The sequence below is a fragment of the Canis aureus genome, chromosome X (assembly GCF_053574225.1).
Source record: "Canis aureus isolate CA01 chromosome X, VMU_Caureus_v.1.0, whole genome shotgun sequence".
NCBI lineage: Eukaryota > Metazoa > Chordata > Mammalia > Carnivora > Canidae > Canis > Canis aureus.
Genome location: NC_135649.1, coordinates 43026872 through 43048309, shown reverse-complemented (window position 1 = coordinate 43048309; position 21438 = coordinate 43026872). Strand labels below are relative to the sequence as shown.

Below are 21438 nucleotides of genomic sequence, written 5' to 3'. Positions count from 1 at the left end.
GAAACCAAGATCTGATTTCCCGAGCAAATGTCCTTTGGTCTTAATGAACAAGAGAAGGAGATAAGAAAAAGAAGCTATAATTAGGCCTTTCTCCTAAATAGGAGGCTTCTTGAATTATAGGGGAACTGCCTGCCAGTGCCTTCACAAATGCCTCCCATTTGTGAGCCATGGCTTTGGAGGCAATGAATGCCATTAAACATCCATGCATCACTTAGGAATGGTTGCAAAGTGCTTTTAGGCTCTTGTTTTTCATTAGCTGGCCCCAGCTCCCACCTGTTCTCCTTCCCTCTCCTGTTAGGCCCACCCCACCATGACCATAGAGAGGCTTATGCAAGTTGAAGAGATGAGAAGTCGCAGACAGGTTAATCAATTGACTCCACGTCAAACACAGCAAGTTACTGACAGTCCAGCAGTGAGCATGTTCTCATCAGGCCTATTCTGGGGGTTATTGCTTTATCCCACCAAGATGCAAACCAACACCTGCTTTTCCTTGCAAAGCTATTTTTTTCCTTCCCTGTCTGTTGAATGGCAGCCAGAGAAACAGAGCACAGAAAACAGATCAGGGACAAACAGGAAAAGTGAATGGGAGAAGCCGCTGACCCCTCAAGACCTGGTATTCTTGAGCCCTGTGCTCTGCTTAGGTGGAGTAGGCAAGGAAAAGAGGGAGGAACACTCTGGGAATAATCACTGGCTTCCTACCTGTGGGGCCCTGGGCGGTCCTTTGGCCAACCTGAGCCTCAACTTCCTCATCCACAAAATGGGGGAACAGGGCAGCCTTGAATAGCTCGCAGCATTATTGTGAAGATCAAACAAAAGCCAACTGTAAAGCCCTGTGCACTCATAAGGGGTTCTCTGAGGGTGAACCAGGAAATGCCCCCATACTCTCGAACTCCTCAGCCACCTGCCTGCAGGTAGAACATTCCTCCTATTATAAGCCACACCTTTGGACGAAGATATTGAAAGCTTGGCTCTGAACAAACACGGGGTGTTGGGAGAGAAATTCATTGGCTCATTAGCTCTCATCAGATGATCAAGGAACCCCTCCCTGGGAGGGGGTCGGGATTTGCAGGGACATAGACTTAAACACCCTTTCTTCCCTAGGGGCTTTCCAGAGACATTCATCTGCCTTTGGTATTTTGCTTCCAAAAAGGTTCACGTACATCCTCCTGTAAGTCTGCATCCCTGTGAAAAGCATTGAGCAGGTGTGAGATTCTCCTTCAGGTTCCCCGCCGAGAGACACCTTAGGCCCAGAGAGGTTAAGTAAAGCATCTAAGACCACACAGTGGCCCAACCCAGCCCTCTGCTCATCAGCCTAGGAGCACTTGCTCTCATCTACCCAGATTCTCCTTTCACTCCACCTCCACCTCCAGACCCAGACAGAGGTGAGCAAAGGCCAGGAGGCCAGCCCTGAGGAAGCAATGTCTCAAGCAGAGGCCCAGACTCCCTCACAGGGATGAGCTGTACTGGTGGCAACAGCAGTGGCAAGCACTTGGCATCTGACAGGCTCTGTCAGCATCAATTTAAATTGGTGTTTTGCTTCCGAACTCCAGGAGGGCAAACATGCCCAAGATGCCAGCAGGGGGGAGCAAGGGAAAGCACACAAGGAAATGTTGGGTGATTCCCCAGAGTCTGTCAATTCAGCTCCCACTCCAAGGCCTTCCTGGGCCACTGGCCCTCTCTGCAGGTCTCCCTCTGCTTGAAGGAGGTGGGCGAGGAGGAGGCAGCAATGCAAAAGCTGTTTCTCTAGAAAGAGATAAAAAAAAATAGCAGGGGGAGAGAGAGAGAGAGAGAGAGAGAGAGAGAGAGGAGGGAATGAAAAAAAGGAAGCTCCCAAGTCGAGCTAAGAGGATGCAAAGCTGGTGGGGAAGTCTGAGTCCAGGCCTTCAGTGGTTGCCCATTTGGCCCTGGCCCCCAAGACCCCCAGAGCAGCATTCCTCTTCTCAGGCTTGCTTTGGCTGTGCTTGGACACAAGTGTGACCCAGGGTGCTCTTTAAATAGAGTCCTGGGGCCCAGGATGGGGCCCTGGAATCAGCCTATTCACAGCTCCCTGCAGGATTCTGATGCAGCAGGGGGCTGGGGCTGGGGTAGAGGTCAAGACTCACAGCTGGGGAAACACTGTGCTAGAGCTCCTCCAACCCATCCCATAGCACCCTAAGGAAAGGTCCCCAGTCAATGTCTCATCCCCTCACAGCTCTGGCCTCCAAGAGGTGACAGGCAATCTGATAGATTTATTCAGGCAAGTGCATTAATGGGCGCTAATGACTTAATGTGCTGTCCATTCCAGATAACATGTGCAATTTACCAGGACCTTCTGGAGACTGGGCCTTAACCCAAATGAGAATTTCCTGCACACACAGTCCAGTGGGGGAGGGGGTGTGAATTTGAATAAGGGGAAGGCTCTAATCACACCAACTGCTGCCTGAGCCCTCTGGGACCTAGAGGTGCAGAGGAGTCCTGAGGGGGAAATAGAGCTTAATAAGAAGACAGGGTGACCCCTCCCCTCCACACCCTGCCACACCCCAACACTGCAAACTGTTCTAGTCATTCTTTCTGCTCACCACTCTCTTCAGTAGAGATCGTGTATCAAAAGCAGGTTCTGGGATGATGCATTTTTCAGTGCTTCTCGAATGTACCTTGTGGAGGACACAGAGCCATGGGATAAACAGAGTTCAGTGTTCTGGGGCTTCCACTTATGCACAGATTTGACCACTGTCTGTTGTAAATCAACCACCAGAGTATGGAGTGGAATGTGGACATTCATGTTTTGAAATTACATGTGAGACTTGGAAGAAATTTGACACTTTGGGCCACTTTGGCCTTCGCCTCCAGATCTTCACTTTATTCTATTGTTAGGAATTCTGTGGGAATGCGTGCGCACGCGTGTGTGTGTGTGTGTGTGTGTGTATGTGTGTGTGTGTATAAAGGTTGAGAAGCACTGCCCATTAAACTCTGTGTTTAGGGATCCCTGGGTGGCGCAGCGGTTTGGCGCCTGCCTTTGGCCCAGGGCGCGATTCTGGAGACCCAGGATCGAATCCCACATCGGGCTCCCGGTGCATGGAGCCTGCTTCTCCCTCTGCCTATGTCTCTGCCTCTCTCTCTCTCTCTCTGTGACTATCATAAATAAATAAAAAAAATTAAAAAAAAATAAACTCTGTGTTTACCTAAGTATAGATTAGTTTGGAATTATTTTGGACTAGGACAGGGATGGATACATTTTGGTGGAGGAGCTGTCCAGGGGACAGCGCTCAAAGAGGATCTAGGGGAAAAAAAGGGGGGGGGGCTTTCTGGGGGGAGGTACCTGTGGGATGCCAGAAGGAAATTTTGTTCTGCCTATACTTTAGGTAAGTGAGAGAAGCAGGAGCAGGGAAGGCAAGAAACCTGCCTGGGCTTTATGGATGCAAATTTGTGTCCCTCTGACCCCAAACCCCAGAGAGGAGCCAAGAACAGAGTGACTACATTCTGGCCACAGGGCACAACTGTGAAATGATCCTCAATTTTGACTGGGGATTCCCCCTCCCATGACTGGTCACTTCCCTAGCAGGCTGCGTAGGGGAGGGGCAAGAAGAGACTGGGAAGCAGGGAGCTAGGGGGACCCATTCAACTAGCAGGCAGCAGGGCCAGCTGAGTAGCTGCGTTTAGGGGGAGGAGGCAGCGGCCAGCCCAGGCTTGGGAAAGGGCTGGCTGCAGTCTGTGGCTCTTGGCCCTGCCTGCCTGATGTGAGCAGCTTCCTTCAGGGTCTCCCAGACCACACCCGCAGTCCGGCTGGGCTTGCCCACAGAGGGCCACCAAAAAGCCTTCTTAGCATAATTGCCCAACCTTTTGTCCTTCCTCCTAGTGACAAATCCTTGAAAACGATCCTTTTGTTCTCCATTTTTCTCTGGCAGCCTCTTTGTCATCCAGCTTGCCTGCTAGCTCCCAGTTTCCCCAATAGCTCAGGAACATGAGAGCTTCCTCTCCCTTTGCCTCCATGACCCTGTCCCAAACACCAGGGGCTTGGTTGGCCTGAGATGCTTTAGTATGGGTGGGTGTCTTGCTGAAAGGCAAGATGGGGCAAAAAAGGCTGGGGGTGAAAATTATAAAGGATCTTTCCAATTGTGCCATCCCTCCTACCATCCCAGGGCCTGCCCAGCCATCCAGGGGGTTCCCTAGCTGCCTTAGGCAGGTGCACTTCATACTCTGGCCATCACCATCAGTGGTACCCTCCTTTTCATTTTTTCATCTTTTTCTGAGTGTTAGTAGATGGCTGGGTGGACCCAGCAGAGGCAGACAGCTTCATACGTCTCCAAAAAAATGCCAGCAGCCTATCTTTTCTATGTAACCTCAATTGAAGGCTGGGAGTCACAGCCTTTTGGGAGACGTTATACCCATTGTAGCCAAACCGGCATGGGTTCAAATCCTGGATTAGGCCCTACTAGCTGTGTGATCTTGTGGAGATTACTTGGCCTTTCTGAGTCTCCGGTTTCCCTTCAAATTAGTGATAGCCATAGGACCTACCCTCTTGGATTTACTGTGAGGATTACATGTGATAATGCTGCAAAATTCCAGCACAGTGCCTGGCCTATAATAAGCTCCCAATAAAAGTTAGCAAGCATAATTTTAGTATTACTATTAATTGTCATTACCTGTTTAGAATCCAGGTTCCATCATTTATTGCAACGTGAGTCTTGGTTTTCTCCTCTGTAAAATAAGCATGATGATGTTCTCTAAGTAAGATCATGAAATGAGTTAATGTATGTAAAGCTTTCAGGGCTGGCTGGAGGTCCTACCAGGGGAGTGGAACTAATTGTATCCCCTAGGATGAAGAACTGTCTTCTTTCCCAAGGAGCGGTGGCAAAGCACCCTATGTGCAGTGAGTGATGGGTCCATAAACGGTAGTCAGTATTACTATCATTACTGGAGGCCAAGAGAGATTCTATCCATTTATCCCTGGATTCTCACTTAACGGTGAGTTGGTTGTTTGCTTGCTCTCAGTCCATGGGGGAGAAAAATAATGCCACTTATTAGCGTCATCTCAACATATTGATTTTAATAGGAAATAGACTTCTGGCTGGAAGATCTTCATTCCTCATCCAATTGTCATGAGATTGAAAGGACTGAATTCTTACCCAGAGGGAATCGTTGCAAATACCAGTGTGACTGGAATGAGGGTCCCAGTTTGACCCGCAAGTGTTTATTTTGCTGCATTCTGGTGCAGGGTTAAGAATTGAAGGATCATCTCAGTACCCTGCCTCCTCACTCTCCCTCCCCCCTCATTTCTGTTGAGCATGGGGTGTGCACACAGCTCAGCTCTTGTCAAACAACAAAACCAAAACCAGAACCCTACCTTCGTGATTCACTGGGGTGGGGGGTGGGGGTGGGGGCAGAAGATCTCCTTTTGTAAATGAAGTCAGCCAATGTGCACACAGGCTGAAGAGCTCACTTTGGCCAAGAGCAAGAAATAATGCAAATGCTACATGAGATCAGACTGGAATGAAGCAGAATGAGAACAAAATGGGGAGCCTTTTAGCAGCTAGCTAGGAGGGAGATTGGTCTTGAGAAAGGACAGCTACCATTTACTGAGACCTTTTATATCCATTTTCTCATTTAATATTCAGGCTAACTGTATGAGGGAAGCTCTAGCATCTCCATCCCACAAGTAAGGCTCAGAGTAGGTAAATGACTTCCCTAAGGTCACACATCTAATAAGAAGTAGACTCCAAGAGCTGTGCCCTTAATCACCATTCTAAACTGTACAGTGCCTCACTGGTTACCCAGATGCCCTACACCTGCGTTTGCACAGTGACAGGGTCCCTTCCAATGGGTTATTAATCCCTTGTGCTTTATGGTAAGAACTGACACAAACTAACTTGTTGGCATCTGTGTTATTATTAGTAAGGAACAAACTCTGTAAGGATCAGGGAACAAACTCTGTAAGGATCAGGGGACTCTGGAGGGTATTCCCCCCTCCCCCAGACATCACCCCAAGGAAGCCAGCCAGGAACTGTCTGGCTACAAATAGCATTATTCATACTGGGCAGCTGGTTCCCGGCTCCCTCTCCAATCCCTGGAGATAGGAGGCCAACTCTTCCCTGCTTCTCGTCACCTCTCTCTTTTGGAAGGACTAGAAATCAAGTGTGAGTCACTTCTCTGGCTAGACTTCTTCTTCTTCTTCTTCTTTTTTTTTTTTTTTTTTTTTTTGTATTAGCTCAGTATGTCTTGGTCCTACGTGTGACTATGTGTGTGTGTCCTGGTGTGTGTGTTGTGTTCCTCAGAGCATTCTCCTGTATTCAGGTCTGCCTATGCATCTGCCAGGAATATTGTGTTTTTCTCCCTGAATGTCTTTATTTTCACTCACCATCCATCTTTAATAATTCCATCGGCTTGTTTTCTCAGCCTGGACTACCCCCCCCACCAGATGCAGGGAATTTCCATCCCTTCTTTCAAGATAAGAAGTGCCAGGAAGAAAGCAAAAGTGTGCTCACTGGATGGATGGCCAAATCTGCTAGTCAGCTACTCAACTGCTGATCCTAGCTGCAGGGGAGCCACAGAGCTCTGCACCCAGAGTTAGTTATCCTCTGTATCTTGGAAATTCCACACACATCCTACGAGACCATCCTCTTGCTCCACAGTGGCCCCTCAGTTGCCCTCCAGCCTTTCCTGTTTAAACAGAACTGGAGATGGGGCACCTGGGTGGCTCAGTAGTTGAGCATCTGCCTTTGGCTCAGGTAGTGATCCTGGGGTCCTGGGATCAAGTCCCACATCAGGCTCCCCACCAGAAGCCTGCTTCTCCCTCTGCCTATGTCTCTGTGTATGTCTTTTGTGAATAAATAAATAAAATCTTTAGAAAATAAAGAGAACTGGAGGTGAGGAGGTGATTCCAACTGGAACGTGTCCCCTCTTTTGAGCAGCCTCCCTTCCAGAGTCCAAGCACACAGGGGAAATTGAGGAGGGCTCACTTTTCACCTTAGAACTGCTGAGGGCCCAATGTGTCTGTTAGCTTTCTCTCAGAAAGGCCCCTGACACTGGGAAATTCACCATGCGTTTGTCATCACCAGTGGCTCTCCCAACTCCACAGCTTCTTCTGCTTTTCTCTTCCCTGGCCTCAACTTCCCCCTCCCAGACTAGTCAGCCAGCATCCGGGTCCCCCTGGGTCCTCGCTGAGGCTGTCCTTTGTGGGAGAGGGAGAGTGGCCTTTTTCTTGGCCCCTAAAACTCCCCCAAAGGGGTCGAGGGCAGCTAGGAGACCAAGAGGCTTTCTTGAATCTTGGCTGCTACATGTTTAGTATTCATAGCATGTCTCTTAAAAGTGTCCTGAGCTCATTCATCAGGCACTGTGCTATGTGCCTAGCTACTCTCCTTTGGTGTGTATGTGTGTCTACGCAGGACCCTCCCTCCATAGGCTGGTGAACACACACGCAGGCCGACCTTAACCTCCTTCCCCTCTCCCCAAACCAACCGCGAGCTCTAAGCGGACCTTTGCTGCTGGCAGATCGTTCTCTTCCTGAGGTGGGCTCCCGGGCTGGGGCCTGGGCTCGGCAACAGCTCGCACTCCAGCGCCGGGGAGAGACGCTGGGAGCAGGAGCCGAGCTCAAACTCAAGGTGCCTGTGGATGTTGGTAGTGGTGACTCGGAGCGGAGCCGCAGGGAAGGCAACCCCGGTGGATGGCGTGCAGATTGGGGGTGAGGGCGAGGGAGCTCGGGGAGCTCGGGGAGACAAGGTCAGGGGCCAGGGAACAGAGTCCCTAAGCGAGAGTTCCCCGTCGCCCCTTCTCCGCAGTTCACTCCCCACCCCCACCCCCGCACTTTCCCGGGTTCACTTTGGAAATTGGCTTTGCCCTGTTAGCTGCCAGCAGTTTCTGGCAGAGACCAACCAAACCGGCAGGTTCAAGAAGTGAGGCAGCGCCGGGCCGGGTGGCTGGGTTGCTGGGTTGCTGGGTTGCTGGGTTGCTGGGTTTGCGCCTTGAGAGATTCTTTTCCCCCAATTGTCAATTTTGTGCTTATTTTTAGTTGTGACCCAGCCGGGAGCTGTGCCTTTAAGCCGCGTTCCCATTCGGGGAAACCGACGCCAGCACTCGGGGGTCGGGAGGCGCCGGAGAGGCCCCTCTTTCTGCACTCCCCCCTCCCCACCCCTCCCCCGCCCCTCCTCCCCTCCCCTCCTTGGCAGTCCGGCCGCCTTGCCACCAGCCGTCACCTCGCCGCCTGCCGCACTCCTGGAGCGAGAGAGCGACTAGCGAGCCACGGCGATGGTGCCGCCCGCGGCGCAGCCATGGAGCCCGCCCGAGGAGTCCGCGCGCGCCGCTGCCAGCCTTCCCGCAGCCCGCCGCCTGCGCCCCGGCTCCGCGTGTCCCGGGCCAGCTGCTGCCGCCCCGCCAGCCTCTGCCCGCCCCGCTGCCCGGCGCCACTGAGCCCCACGCCCGTGTCGGGCTCGGGGACACGGGCGCCCTAGTCCCGCCGCCGTCGCCGCCGCCGCCGCGCCGCCGCCGCTGCAGACGAGGAGGAGGAGGAGGAGGAAGAAGAGGCGGAGGAAGAAGGTAAGAGGCGCGCTGCCTTCAGCGGGGGGCGCGCCTGCTAGCTCAGCTGGGCCAGGAGTGGGTCGCGGCGGGAGCTTGCCGCTGCGGGCCGCCTCGGGGGCGCCCGGCGCTTGGGCGCCCCCGGGAGCCGGGGTCAGGCCAGGGGGCGCCGAGCGTCGGGCCGCCCGGAGTTTGGGCGGGCGTGGGGAGCGGCCGGTTGCGCGCCCATTGCCGGGAGAGCCGCCGGCTTAGCGGGCTCGCCTCGGCCACCGGGGATGCAGGGTGAGGAGCCGAGTGCAGGGGAGTGCAGCGCGTTCATTGTGGTGCCTTTGTGTGTGCGCCGGAGCCCTGGGCACAGTTGGGAGAGCTGGCGAGACGCGGGGCCTGGCTGCTGGGAGGTGACCACTTAGCAGGGGTGCCCGGAGAAGCTCGAGCCCCAGGGCTGCCAGAAACAGCTGTCTGAAGCATGTGTGTGGTTCCTGAGGCCATGTTCACACGCGGACACGGACGCGCGCGCACACGCACACACAGCCGCACCACAGACCCGGCGCTCAGCTAGTCACCCCCATCGAAAGACCACACACACACACACACACACACACACAGATACACTTGCCCCTCCACCAGGATGCTAATTAAGCAGTCCACCCAAACACATATAGCTATGCATACCTCCCCAGTGCCAAAAAACCTGTACACACACACACACACACACACACACACACTTCTACTCCCCAGCCTGGTGCTTTGGAGCTTGGAGAGTGTGTATGTGAGTGTGTGTTGTCTCAGAGTATCCCTGAGAAACTACATGACAACTGCACATTACTGCAGATCCAGTACCTGCTGCCTCCCCCCCCACACACACACGCACAAACACACAGCCAACCCCTACCCCAAGCTACTGTAGACACCTACACCAGGGCCCTTAAGAACTCCATTCTGGGGTGGGGGGAAGCATTGCTAACTCTGAGAGTGGTGCCCTTCCACCCAGGAGCTCCTGGGCCTCCCCCAACCCCATCCCAGCCCCTGCCTCCTCCCCGCGCGCGCGCGCGCGCGCGCGCGCGCACACACACACACACACACAAACACGCGCGCGCGCGCGCACGCGCGCACACACACTGAAACCACTGCAGGGGCAAATGCTTAACGCCTCCCCCCAGAAGCAGGTGGCACCCCCACCCTTGCAGGTGTCACCCAGGAGCCCTTGACCACGGTGTATACTAAATTCTGATGGACCTGTCCCCTCCCATTGGCATGCTGGTAAAGCTGCAGAGCCCCAGTGTCCACCGGGTGGTCTCAGCATCCTGCAGCTCTGGTGGAGGGCGGGGCAGTCTTTGGACTCCTGCCCCTTGGGGAAATTGTTATAAGACCAAGGTTCCCTTGGGGGCGCCCCTTTCAGGAGTGGAGGGTGCGGAATCTATGCTGACTCAGAGAAAAGCCCCAAGTGAGTTTTCCCTGCTGGCGGACTGGGGTGAAAGGCGCACTTTGGCTTTGAGCTGGGGGACCCTGCCTCTCCCTCCCTCCCCTTCCTTTTCCGTTAAGCTTACTGCAGAAGCCTAGGGAATCCAGTTCCCAGCTTTCCGGGAGCCCAGAGAGGCTTCCCAGGAAGCCCTGGCTATTTCCAAAGAGCTGAAGGCTCTCAGTTCTCCCCAGGGAGACCTCAACAAGACTTGGCCTTGCCGCAAACATGCCGGCTTCTACCCAATTTCGTGCCTTTTTTTTTTTTTCATACAAGAGAAGCAATTCAACCCCAGCAGCTTGGTGTGAGGGCATCCCTGAGTTGAAATAAGATATAACGCGTATGGAAGGGGCAGCAAGATAGGAGAGGGGAAGTCGAGTGGGTCTGGCAGGTTTAAGTAGAGACACTGAGTCAGATTCTAGCCCTTGGTAAAGTCGTGACAGAGATGGCTTCGACGTCAGAGCCTGGTCCCTGCACCCCTCCCATGGGCTGCTCCCAAAGCCTCTGGGTCCCCTCCCCCACCCCTTAGACCTTTCTGGCCAGGCTTTGCTCCCTGCCCCGTCAAATCAGATGGCATAGTCCTTGCCTGGCCAAGGTGCTCATAGCTGATAATGTTTTACTGCCTTCACCTCTCAGGTAACATTTGCGTTTTTAAGGAGGCAAAGGAATGGCTCTGTTAGTAGGGCTGTCAGGCACCTGTGGTCCGATCCAGGCTGGAACATTTGTGGATGGCATCATCTACTGTCTCTGTCTGGCCCGGAGTTATGCGTGATGTGTGTGTGGGAGTAGGGATGTGGGAAGGTGGGATGTAATTATGGAGGGCTTTGAGGCCCACAGAGAGAAGGTTCAAACTGATGCAAGAGGCAATTGGGAGCCACTGCAGGATTCTGACAAGGGAGGGGATGTGATCCAAGTGGGAGAGAAACACTCGTTGCTGTGTGCAGAGGGATCCTCCTCTCTCTCCCACCGACACCTACCACCACAACTACCTTGCGAGTGTGGGCTGATGGCCACCAGAGAGAGGAGGCCAGCCAGGGTAGGGGTGGTGGGAGCCCTGGGCTCCTGGCTCTGAGCATCTTTCAGATCTGAGGTGTCCTGCAGACTGGCAGGGCTAGCTGCCCTAAACCAGCAAGTGCCCTCATAAACACAAGCTAGTGATGCTGTTGGTGCTGTGGCTTCAGACAGTGCAACGGAGCATCTGCCTCCTTGAATGAGGAGGCTAAGGACTCTTAGGAGGCTGCAGGCCCCATTTTTAATGAGTCAGGGGGACCTTCCCCACCTGTGAGTGGCACAGTCCCAGGGTTTTGGGAAGTGAGCCCTGTGGCCTGATTGGGGTATTTTGCCACCAGTGAGGTCCTTTGGGAGCAATAGTGGGTTGAAAAAGTGGCTGACAGCAGCAACAAGCTGGCCAGGACTTGGGGTGGGGGTGAGGCAGTTGCAATCCTGGGGCTGGGGTGGAGGAGGGAGTCCAGGGGGGCTCAGGGAGGCATGGGTGGAGGAGAGGCATTGGTCTGGCACTGCCCCACTGCAGTAGTCCCCACTCCAGCCCTTGGTGGGAGCCCAGGTAGATGCAGGACAGGGTGGATGCAGGACAACAGAAGCACCCTATATCCTCCCCCCCCCAACTCTGCAGAAAGGATTGGTCAGCACCAGACAAAGCATCCTGAGAATGTGGCACCAATGCAATAGAAAAAGGATTCCTGTCTTTGGGAGCCTCTAGGCTATAGCTGAAACCTTAAGATGCACGTGCGGGTGCACACACATATATACACACACGCACGCATGCCACACACACACACCTGGAGCAAATTGTGGGAAGTGAGGCACATGCAGACAAGCTTGGCTTATGGGCGTTCATGCCTTCACAGGGCCCTAGCAGTCATTTCTAGGGGGAGCTGGGACAGTCCTCATTCATTGTGGGCAATGACCGTTAGCTTGGACAGGCCCCTGGGCGGAAGCCACACCCAAGTGAGCTTCAGCTGTGGGCCAGCCTTAAGGCTATTAGCATTAGTAGCAGAAAACTGTTCTGGCTCTTCTCTCAAGGACTTCTGTTTTCCTTCTTCCCATAAATTCAAAAAGATAAACATTCTCTTGCATTATCAGCAACCAAAATGAAGGACTCAAAACAGGCTGGACCTTGCAGCTCTGCTGAGAAATCCAAGGGCTAGGGGCTGATGGGGAGGGAAGCATACCTTCTTCCCTCCCTTCCAGTGCTGGCCCTCCCCCGTCCCCCAGCTGAGCTGGTAAGGAGAGGGGAGGGATCTTGGGGCTCTTTATTCATTCCCATCCAGGCAGCGTCCCCTTTTCTAAGAGCACCATACTTACGATGGAAGGTTAGCAGCCCAAACAGCTCAGTGGCATGCTAGCACCTTATTCCCCTGGGCAGTCTGAAAATGAACTTGGAAATCGGAGTGTGTGTCTGACATGCAGGCAGGGGGAGGAGGAGGAGGAAGTGGGGATGGAGACACAGAGAGAGAGAGAGAGAGACAAAGCTCCCTGCTATATGGAGGAGCCACTGGGCCTGTCTGTGTTGACAAACATGAGATGAGTGGGTCTCTGTATGCATTCCATAGCTAGTGACCTTTCCTTTTTTTTTTTTTAAATTTTTATTTATTTATGATAGTCACAGAGAGAGAGAGAGAGGCGCAGAGACACAGGCAGAGGGAGAAGCAGGCTCCATGCACCGGGAGCCCGATGTGGGATTCGATCCTGGGTCTCCAGGATCGTGCCCTGGGCCAAAGGCAGGCGCTCAACCGCTGCACCACCCAGGGATCCCGCTAGTGACCTTTCCTAACCCTCAACTTCACTTTGGCATTAGCCAGACTACTAGCCATCCCTGAGTTTTTGAAGAGCCCTCTGCCTGGTTATACTGTCTGTGTCTCCTTCCACCCCCCCGTGACCCCTCCTTTTTTCTCTGCTTTGCTAGTCCCTCCTCCCACCCCTCAAATCAGGGTGTTCTCCACCTCCTCTTGCTCTCCACTTCCTCTGTCACCAGAGGCACAGGACTGTGTCCTGGCCTCCCCTCCCACCCCTCTACTGACCCTTCTCACTTCTCTAGCCTCAACATAACCTCTCTCTTGAATACCACTCCTGTATTCCCAGCTACCTGCTGAATATTTTCCCTCAGATAGTCTGTTATCACATCAGACTCAACACACACCCTCATCTCATTATGTCTCAAAGATGACTTGTTCTTCTGACCTCTGTTACACAAAACTGCTCATGTCCCAGACTAGAAGCCTCAGAACCATCCAACTGTACCCTGATCCACCCCACCCCCTAGTGTCTTTCCGAGCCAGTCTGTGATTTCCACACCTGCCACATTCATGTTCCCAAATCTCCATTATTCGTGATACTTTTGACCAACACCCTTGAGGGGTACCTGATGGCCTGTGGGATAAATTTCAGCTTCCTTAGCTTGACATCCATGACTCTCCTTGACTGGGCCTAATATTGTATACTCTTAGAGCTTTATTCCACACTGCTTGTCCCCATGATGTACTCTCAAATCTTAGTGTTTCTCAAAATCACTTGTAGATTCCTAGGTCCCACCATGGGAACTTCTGCTTCAGGAGAAATAGTCCCTCATGGACCCTCCACTCCAGCCAAATTACTTTCCTCAGGGTCTCCTAGACATGTCTTTTGTACATTTGGGGGGCACCTGTGCTCTTGTTCATGCCATCCCACTGACCAGGTATACCCCTCCCTCCTTGCCTGTATTCCCTCCCATCCAGTACCACTGTGCTCATCCTTCAATGCTACAGTTAAATTCACCTCCTCTGTGAAGTCTTCTGGGATCATTCTAGACTCAAGTGACCTTTCTCCCCACTATGAACTCTTCCTTCCCTTAACTGGCTCTAAAATACAAGGATGCCTGGGTTGAGGCGTCAACGGTTGAGTGTCTGGCTTTGGCCCAGGGCATGATCCGGGGTTCTGGGATCGACTCCTGCCTCAGGTTCCCTGCAGGGAGCCTACTTGTCCCTCTGCCTATGTCTCTTCCTCTCTCTGTGTGTCTCTCGTGAATAAATAAATAAAATCTTTTTAAAAATAAATAAATAAAATACATTTGTCAAGTACATCACTCATACACCCCACTCCCATGGCTTGAATCATTAACTCATATATTCTTCACATACAAAAATAACTTCTCATATGGGCATGTGTGATCTACCTCATAAGCTCAGTGGAAGAAAGAGCCTGGTGTTTTTTGTTTCTCTTTTCATCCCTATAGCACACAATGCCCCCCATGCAGTAGGTATTCAATAAGCGTCTGTTGGGTGGGATTAAATACTCATTGGATCATATTAGAGTGGAATTCTATCACATCTCCCCCTGTGCATCAGCTCAATAAACATTTGCTGAGCACCCATCATGTGCAAGGTGCTGTGCTGGTTGCTGGGGAGGATATAAAGATGAAGGACGTCCCTTGTCCTCTGTCCCAGTGATTTTGCATTTACAGTGCCTAGTGCATTTAAGAGGCCCTGGATAGATATTTGCCAAATAAACAAATGAATTAATGAACAAATGAAGGAATGAAGTTCAGGCAAGAATCACGTGAGCAAGTATGTAGAGTAGCTGTGTCATAGACTCACAGAGAAATGAGGTAGGAATGGAAGATAAAGCCAGAAAGGGAGACTGGGGTACAGTGGATGGCTACTACCTTTGCTTTTTTTTTTTAAAGGTTTTATTTATTTATTCATGAGAGACAGAGAGAGAGAGAGAGAGGCAGAGACACAGGCAGAGGGAGAAGCAGGCTCCATGCAGGGAGCCTGATGTGGGACTCGATCCTGGGTCTCCAGGATCACACCCCGGGCTGAAGGCGGTGCTAAACCGCTGGGCCACCGGTACTGCCTACCTCTGCTTTTTATTATAAACATTTCTCAAAGAAATAGATAAAATACATAATAACCCCATTTACCCATTATCCACATTAAGTAATTACCAGGACTTTGCCATATTTGCTTCCTTTATCCTTTTAATCCTTTGCTTTGTTTTAAAACAAAATCTGGACATCACTCTTGTCTCTTCACTCCTAATACTTCTCTCTGCATCTCTAAAACACAGACATTTTCTCACATAACCATAGCCTCATTAACACAGCAGACAAAAGTAACAATGATGCTTTTGCACTATCCAGGATCCGGTCCATAATCAGGTGTCCTCAACTAGCTCAAAACTTGTTTTACAGTTGGTTCGTTAGAATCAATACCCCAAAAAGCCCAACACATTACATTTGGTCATTATGTATCTTGAGGCCCTTTCAAAAATTGTCTCTCTTTGACTTATTAGAGACGGCAGGCTGGTTGTTGTGCATGCTGTCCTACATTCTGGTCTGTTTACTACCTCTTGTTGTTTAGCTTGTTCGGCAATTCCCTGTATCTCTTGTAAGTAGAAATTAGCTCTACGTTTCCTTAGATTCAGTCTCATTTTTCCTTTTTTAAATTTTCTTCCTTTGGCAGATTGATTCAAATAGGGTCATTTTGGAGGCATGAAGGCTGGTTTTACAAGAGTCATATGGGGATAGAAAGATGGAGGTGGCTTGGTCAGTATTGGAGGTAGAAAAAAAAAACAATCTGCCTACCAATTGGATGAGCAGGATGAGGGAGGAAGAAGAGTCAAAGGTGATGCTGAGGCTTTGTAATAAGGGGAGTAACAATCCCATTATCTGTGAAGGATGGGTTTTTAATGAGAGCAGCAGGAATCATGGTTAGATTAAAGGAGGACCTCTCTTTCTCCCAGTAATCAGCCATCTGCTCTGATTTTTTTTCTTTCCAGACAACACTATCTTTTCCAGAAAAAATTGTGATGAGTGGTATAGCTAGTTTGGGCCCTCCAGAAAAAAATCAGAAAGGGCCTTCTTCTTTTTTGTTAATGGCCAAATAATTGGATTTCCAGACCCAGAACCTTGGGAGGAAAGATGGTATATATACCAATGGACAGGTATACATATGAGGTATGCTGGTAAGAAGGTAATGCTGTTATCACACCTTGCGGATTGGCCAACTGTCCCATATCACCATGGCTATCAGAGTCACCAGTCTTGGGTTGGGCCTCAAAGGATGCAAGAGCTTGGGATTACTGTAGACTCTGCCAGGGAGCACTCCTCATGGCCCAAGCCCTTCCTTAGGCTCCCCTTCAGTCTCCATCCCACACCTACCTCTCCATCCACTCTTAGGCCCTCAGCACCCCATGGCAGCAATGGTCCTGCCAAGGTCAAAGATTGCCCGGCAGCCCTGGGATAATCAGTGGGCTCTGAGCACAACCTCAGATTATTTGGTTGCCGCAATAAGAACTTGCTGTGGAATCAGATCAGGTGAGAACTACTCTCAGCTCCATTCTATCATATCCCCATTCATAAAAGATCTCCCTTTCCCTTCCCCCAGATCATCTTTCTTCCTGCTTTCTCTTCTGTTTCTCCCTCCCTCCTCTGTCTCCTCCAGAATACATTTATTCTCTAAAGTTAATCAAACACTGGCCCCTGCAGCCCATTGTGTCTCAGATTGATCACTTAAGCAGCATTATTGATCTGCTCGAAAAGCCTTAGGAGGTGGGAGTGTACTGAAAACTAGAGATCTGACAGCGGATTGGTTGGCTAGGCCTCTCTGGGCAGCCTCAGCTCTTCAACTGCCTGGAACATTGAGAGAGAGAGAGAGAGAGAGAGAGAGAGAGAATGAATATGGACGGACAGAGAAGATCCTCAGAGGGCCTTTATTCATCTCATTCTTCCTTCATTTTGAAGTTAAGGCAAGGCAACAGGAGTCGATTGAGAACCCCTGGGTTTAGCCCAATACCCACGTCAGGATGAGAAGGGGAGAACAAAGGGCCTGCTCTTTAGAAATACATGATTTAACAGAAAAGTAATACTTGCCCATGTGAAGCAACTAAGAATAATAAAACTTGGAAGACAATTACATGCTATATTATATGCCTTAAACTCTAAGCGCCGTAGGGGTTCAGAGCACAGGGAGGGACCAGTATGGGCTAGAAGGGAGGGAGAGGCTTTCCAGAAGATGCTAAACTTTGAGTTAGGTTTTGGGAAATGTATGAGATTGAGACTGTTGACCAGCAAAGGAGCAGACTTCCAGAGGCAAGGCAGTGAGGGAAACTGACTTGGGGGCTAAGGGGTACTTGGATTTGGAGGGCCTTTGATGTCAGCCTGGGCAGTCTGGACTTGAAGAGACCCCGAAGGGCTGTTGGAGGATTCATGCGGAGTGTTGCAGGATGGTTAGCAGTGTGATAGGAAACCGCTTGAGTGAAACAAGGAGGAATTGAGACCAGCTTGTAAAATACTACAGCATTCCAGGCGAGAGGGAGTTAGAGCTATGGCAGTAGGCAAGAAGAAGAGGGTCAGGCCCAAAAGTCACTTCAGCCTTCCGCATGGCTGGTAAGCCACCAAGTAGATGCTCTCCACTTGTTTTTGCCTCCTGTACTCCCAGTACTCACACCCTCTTCACCTCCTGCCCTCGGAGCCTTCACATGTCATGATGTCAGGGGGAGCTAGGAAATAAGGAGTTAGTCAGTTAACCATCCCAGGGAAAGTAGATTTGCACCTGGGACCTTTAGTGCCTCCACCTGAAGGACAGGAAAGAGGGAGCAATGGGGAATCTGGCTGCAGAATCCGAGTGAGATGATGGCAGAGATGGAGTGCTGAGTGCTCTACCTCCATTAGGGAAGCTGGAGGCAGGGGCTGTCCGTTTCAAATTCCTGAGACCTCTCAGGGCGTTGACATCGAAGAAGAGACGCCTTTCAGCTTCCCTGGTGGAATAAGTTTGAAAACGCCTCTCAGCACTTGGGATAGTCCCAGTGGAGGTCATACCTGTGCCAGGGCATGGGGAGAGCTACCACAGCACTTTTATGTCAGCAGGAGCTCTGTTGTTACAGCTGGTAGGAGAGAAATAAGTGAGGAGCCCACAGGTGGGTGTGAGGGTGATGGCAGAGGCCTCTGCCTGCCCATTTGCTCTCCCACCAGCTCTCCCCTCCCTGCCCAACCCCCAGAAGATCAGCCCCAGGCAGGTGTCTGGGCCCAGCCCCTCATCCCTGGGTTGGAAGGGAATAGAGAACTGAAGATAAAGGGATATTTGTGGGATTTTAGCCCCTTTCTCTCACTGGTTCTTCTTGGGGTAAGGAATGATGTCTTCTAAAGATGTATGAGTCTGCCCAGGCTGTAGGCTCCTAACCACCAAGAGAGCTCAGCTCCAAGAGTAGGACCACCCAAACAGATCTCTCTTTGCCTCTGATCCAAACCCACTGGGAAAACAGAGAAACAGATGGTTAGACTGGTGAATGAACACTCACATGTGTATGTGCGCACACACACATGCATACACACACATACACACACACTCTCATACTGCATAGTCTGTCGGCCAGCGGTTTCCAGAATTTCCCTGCTGAAGATTTCTGGTCTGATTTCAGATCAGTCCTCTGGTTGCTGGTTTGAGGTAGGAGTGATGGTTGGAAGGAGGGTGGTTGAGAAGTGGGCAGGTGTCCCAAGTGGAAGATGCTTATGGAGGTAGGAGATTGGAAAGAGGGAATCCAAGTCATTGACTGGAGCCATTGTCCTATTTATGACCCTCTGCATGGAAAAGCCCATTCATTAAAAGTGGCCAGAAGGTGACATGGTGGTGCCAAGTGGCATGGTAGTCAACCGGTCAACCAAGACCTCTCATTTTGGAAATCCTGCAGCAGTGTATGCTCACTGTTTCTCTCCCAAGCTTCATCTTTTATTACTGCAGTTTTCCCTTCGTTAATTGTTCTGTTTATCTTCCCACTTCTAACCCAGACCCAAGCAAGTCAGCTACCCATACCTTTTCCAGTTGACACAGGGAGACTGAGGCACCCAGATTATATCTTAATGGGCCTGGCCTCTGATCCTGTATCAAGGTGGCCAGGAGTCTGGACTCTGTGGGCTGGGACTCTGAAGATAAGCCCACTCACCAGGCTGCAGAGGGCTTTGTGTGTCACACTGGCTCTGTTGCCACCATCAGCGAAATCACTGAGAGTGCAGATAATGATTAATAAAGGAAGTGTTGTTCTACACTCGTCTCGTCACCTACAGTCGAGCTGTAATCTTTCAAATATGTAGGGAAATCACTGACTGGCAGAAAAAGGAATGGGATTTAAAAAAAGAAGTTTTATTTATTTATTTATTTTAGAGGGAAAGAGAGAGCATGAGTACCTGTGCCAGTGAGTGGGGTGGGGGGTGCAGAGGGAGAGGGAGAGAGAGAATCCCAAGCAGACTTCTCGCTGAGTGCGAGGGCCCAATGTGGGTCCCGGGGCTTCAGGCAGGGTTTGATCTCACGACTCTGAGATCATGACCTGAGCTGAAACCAAGAGTTGGATGCTTAACCGACTGAGCCACCCGGGTACCTCAGGAGGGGGATTTTTGTAAACAGTCTCACCAACCTGCTGGTACCCATAGTTTAGAGTTCGTCACCTGCAAAGTCCAAACTGGAATTGGCTATTGGGTCTGCTTTTTTTTTTTTTTTAAATATTTTTTTTTAATTTTTATTTATTTGTGATAGTCACAGAGAGAGAGAGAGAGAGAATGAGGCAGAGACACAGGCAGAGGGAGAAGCAGGCTCCATGCACCGGGAGCCCGACGTGGGATTCGATCCCGGGTCTCCAGGATCGCGCCCTGGGCCAAAGGCAGGCGCCAAACCGCTGCGCCACCCAGGGATCCCTGGGTCTGCTTTTTTCCTCCCCACTCCCAGAGGTTTCCATGCTGTCTAAATGCAGCTTGTCCCACTTTGGAATTCTGGGTGATTATTGGAAATGATAAAGGCTGGCCTTTAACCTGAGCTCCGGTTTCATTTCATCATTACCTTTAAGGACATTTGATCTTCGGAGTTCACCATCACTTCAAATTCGCCCCAACTACAACCAGACTTGTGGTGTCTCCTCTCCAGCCTTAGCCTCCATGCCAATCTCCAGCCCCGAGCCCTTTCCTGGATCTCTGTCTCTATTAGCAATGCCATCATTCTTTCCGGAGCCCGTGGACTGAGCCTTGGGATGAGTCACCCTCTCCTCATACCATCAGTCACCACCATGCCTTGGCAGCTCATCTCTCACCACTACCTCATGAATCTGTAATTCCTTGACCATTCCCACTGTTGCCATCAGAGCCCAGGCTCTCGCTCCCTCACACCTGGATTCCTGCCGCAGCCTCCTGTCTGGTCCTTCGGCGTGCAGCCTCCCCTTCCCTGTCAAGCCACCCTTCAAGTCGCTGCCAAAGGAATATCCTTAAGACATCTTTCATCATGTCACTTCCCTGCTCAAGAGCCTATAATAGCTCCGTTTTGCTCTATCAAATAGAAACGCCTCTCCCTGGTATCTGAGGCCTGCCTTCCACAACAGCTGAGCTTCACTGTGTATACAGATGCTATATATAATCCTATAAACATATATACAAAATGCCTCTGACCTATTTCTTCCTGACCCCAAACTCCATCAGTCTCCTTACTCTCCCTGACCCATTGTACCCCACTCAGAGCTCACCCTTCCCTCTGCATTCAACTTTCTGCTGCCCCCCCAGCCTGCAGTGGCCCCCTTTTTTCCATCTCTGCAAATCCTTCCATCACATCCTCTAACTAACAAGCTCCAGTCCAGCTGCTGCTGTGACGCCTTCCTGATCATTCCAGCCCTCATTGGCTGCCCTCCTTTTTTTTAAATTCTAACTTTTCCGTGATTATGAAAGTAATACCTATACATAGTGGAAAACTTTGAGAATACAGAAAAAAAGAAAACAATAGTCACCCACAGTTCCTCCTCTTCCATTTTGGAATCCAGACCTTTTGTTCACCACAATCTGGCACTTGATCATACTATGTCATATTGCCTTGACTTCCTTCCTGTGTGTGTACCTTCCTCTGTAGCTAGAGAGTGGGCTCTTCAGGGGCCCCTGTGATCCGTGTGTCATTCAGGGCAGTGTCATAAGCACAGACACATAGTAGGGGCTCAGCAAACCCTTGTCAGTGGATGGAAGGTGAGGAACACAGTCCAGAGAGAAGGGGACTGCAGGTCAAGAGACAGAGCTGAGAGTTCAAGGTTCATAATGCCCGGGAATCCTGCTGCCTCTGATGACACAACCCTCTTGTGCAGTGCTGATTTCTCCCTCAGGAAGCCTCTGGCTTTAATTCATCCTGGTGGCCAGAATGTGCTTCTCCTAATATGTTAGCATTAACTTCAAGAATCAACCATTGCCCCCGTGTGCCCATCATATCGAACTGATATCTCTCATCCTGGCCTTCAAAAACCCTTTCCCATCCAACTAACCTATCTCTAAGGGTTTCCCTAACACACCAAGCCAGCCAGTGTGGCATAACCTCAAAACCGAACTTCCCTGATGCCCAACAGTCAGCTCTTTGCTCCTCCCTCCACTTCAGCCTCAGACCCTGTATCACCTAGTCCCTCTACCATGAATCCTGGCCCTGTTGCCATCGCCCCCCCCCCCACCGCTGAGGTTCACGACCCTGTCGACACGTGCCACCACT

General features: G+C 51.1%; 1 protein-coding gene and 1 long non-coding RNA gene across 2 annotated transcripts in view; one reads left to right on the top strand and one right to left on the bottom strand.

The window, feature by feature from the left end:
- LOC144309181 (uncharacterized) overlaps positions 1 to 21438 on the bottom strand; it is a 43611-nt gene that overhangs the window by 7191 nt on the left and 14982 nt on the right. The window contains exon 2 of the long non-coding RNA XR_013375260.1: positions 4623 to 4677. This is a non-coding gene — a long non-coding RNA (uncharacterized LOC144309181). The remainder of the gene's footprint in view (positions 1 to 4622; positions 4678 to 21438) is intronic.
- Positions 8390 to 21438, top strand: part of FRMPD3 (FERM and PDZ domain containing 3) — a 132444-nt gene continuing 119395 nt past the window's right edge. The window contains exon 1 of the mRNA XM_077890376.1: positions 8390 to 8508. The gene's annotated coding sequence lies outside the window, so the exon portion shown is untranslated. The remainder of the gene's footprint in view (positions 8509 to 21438) is intronic.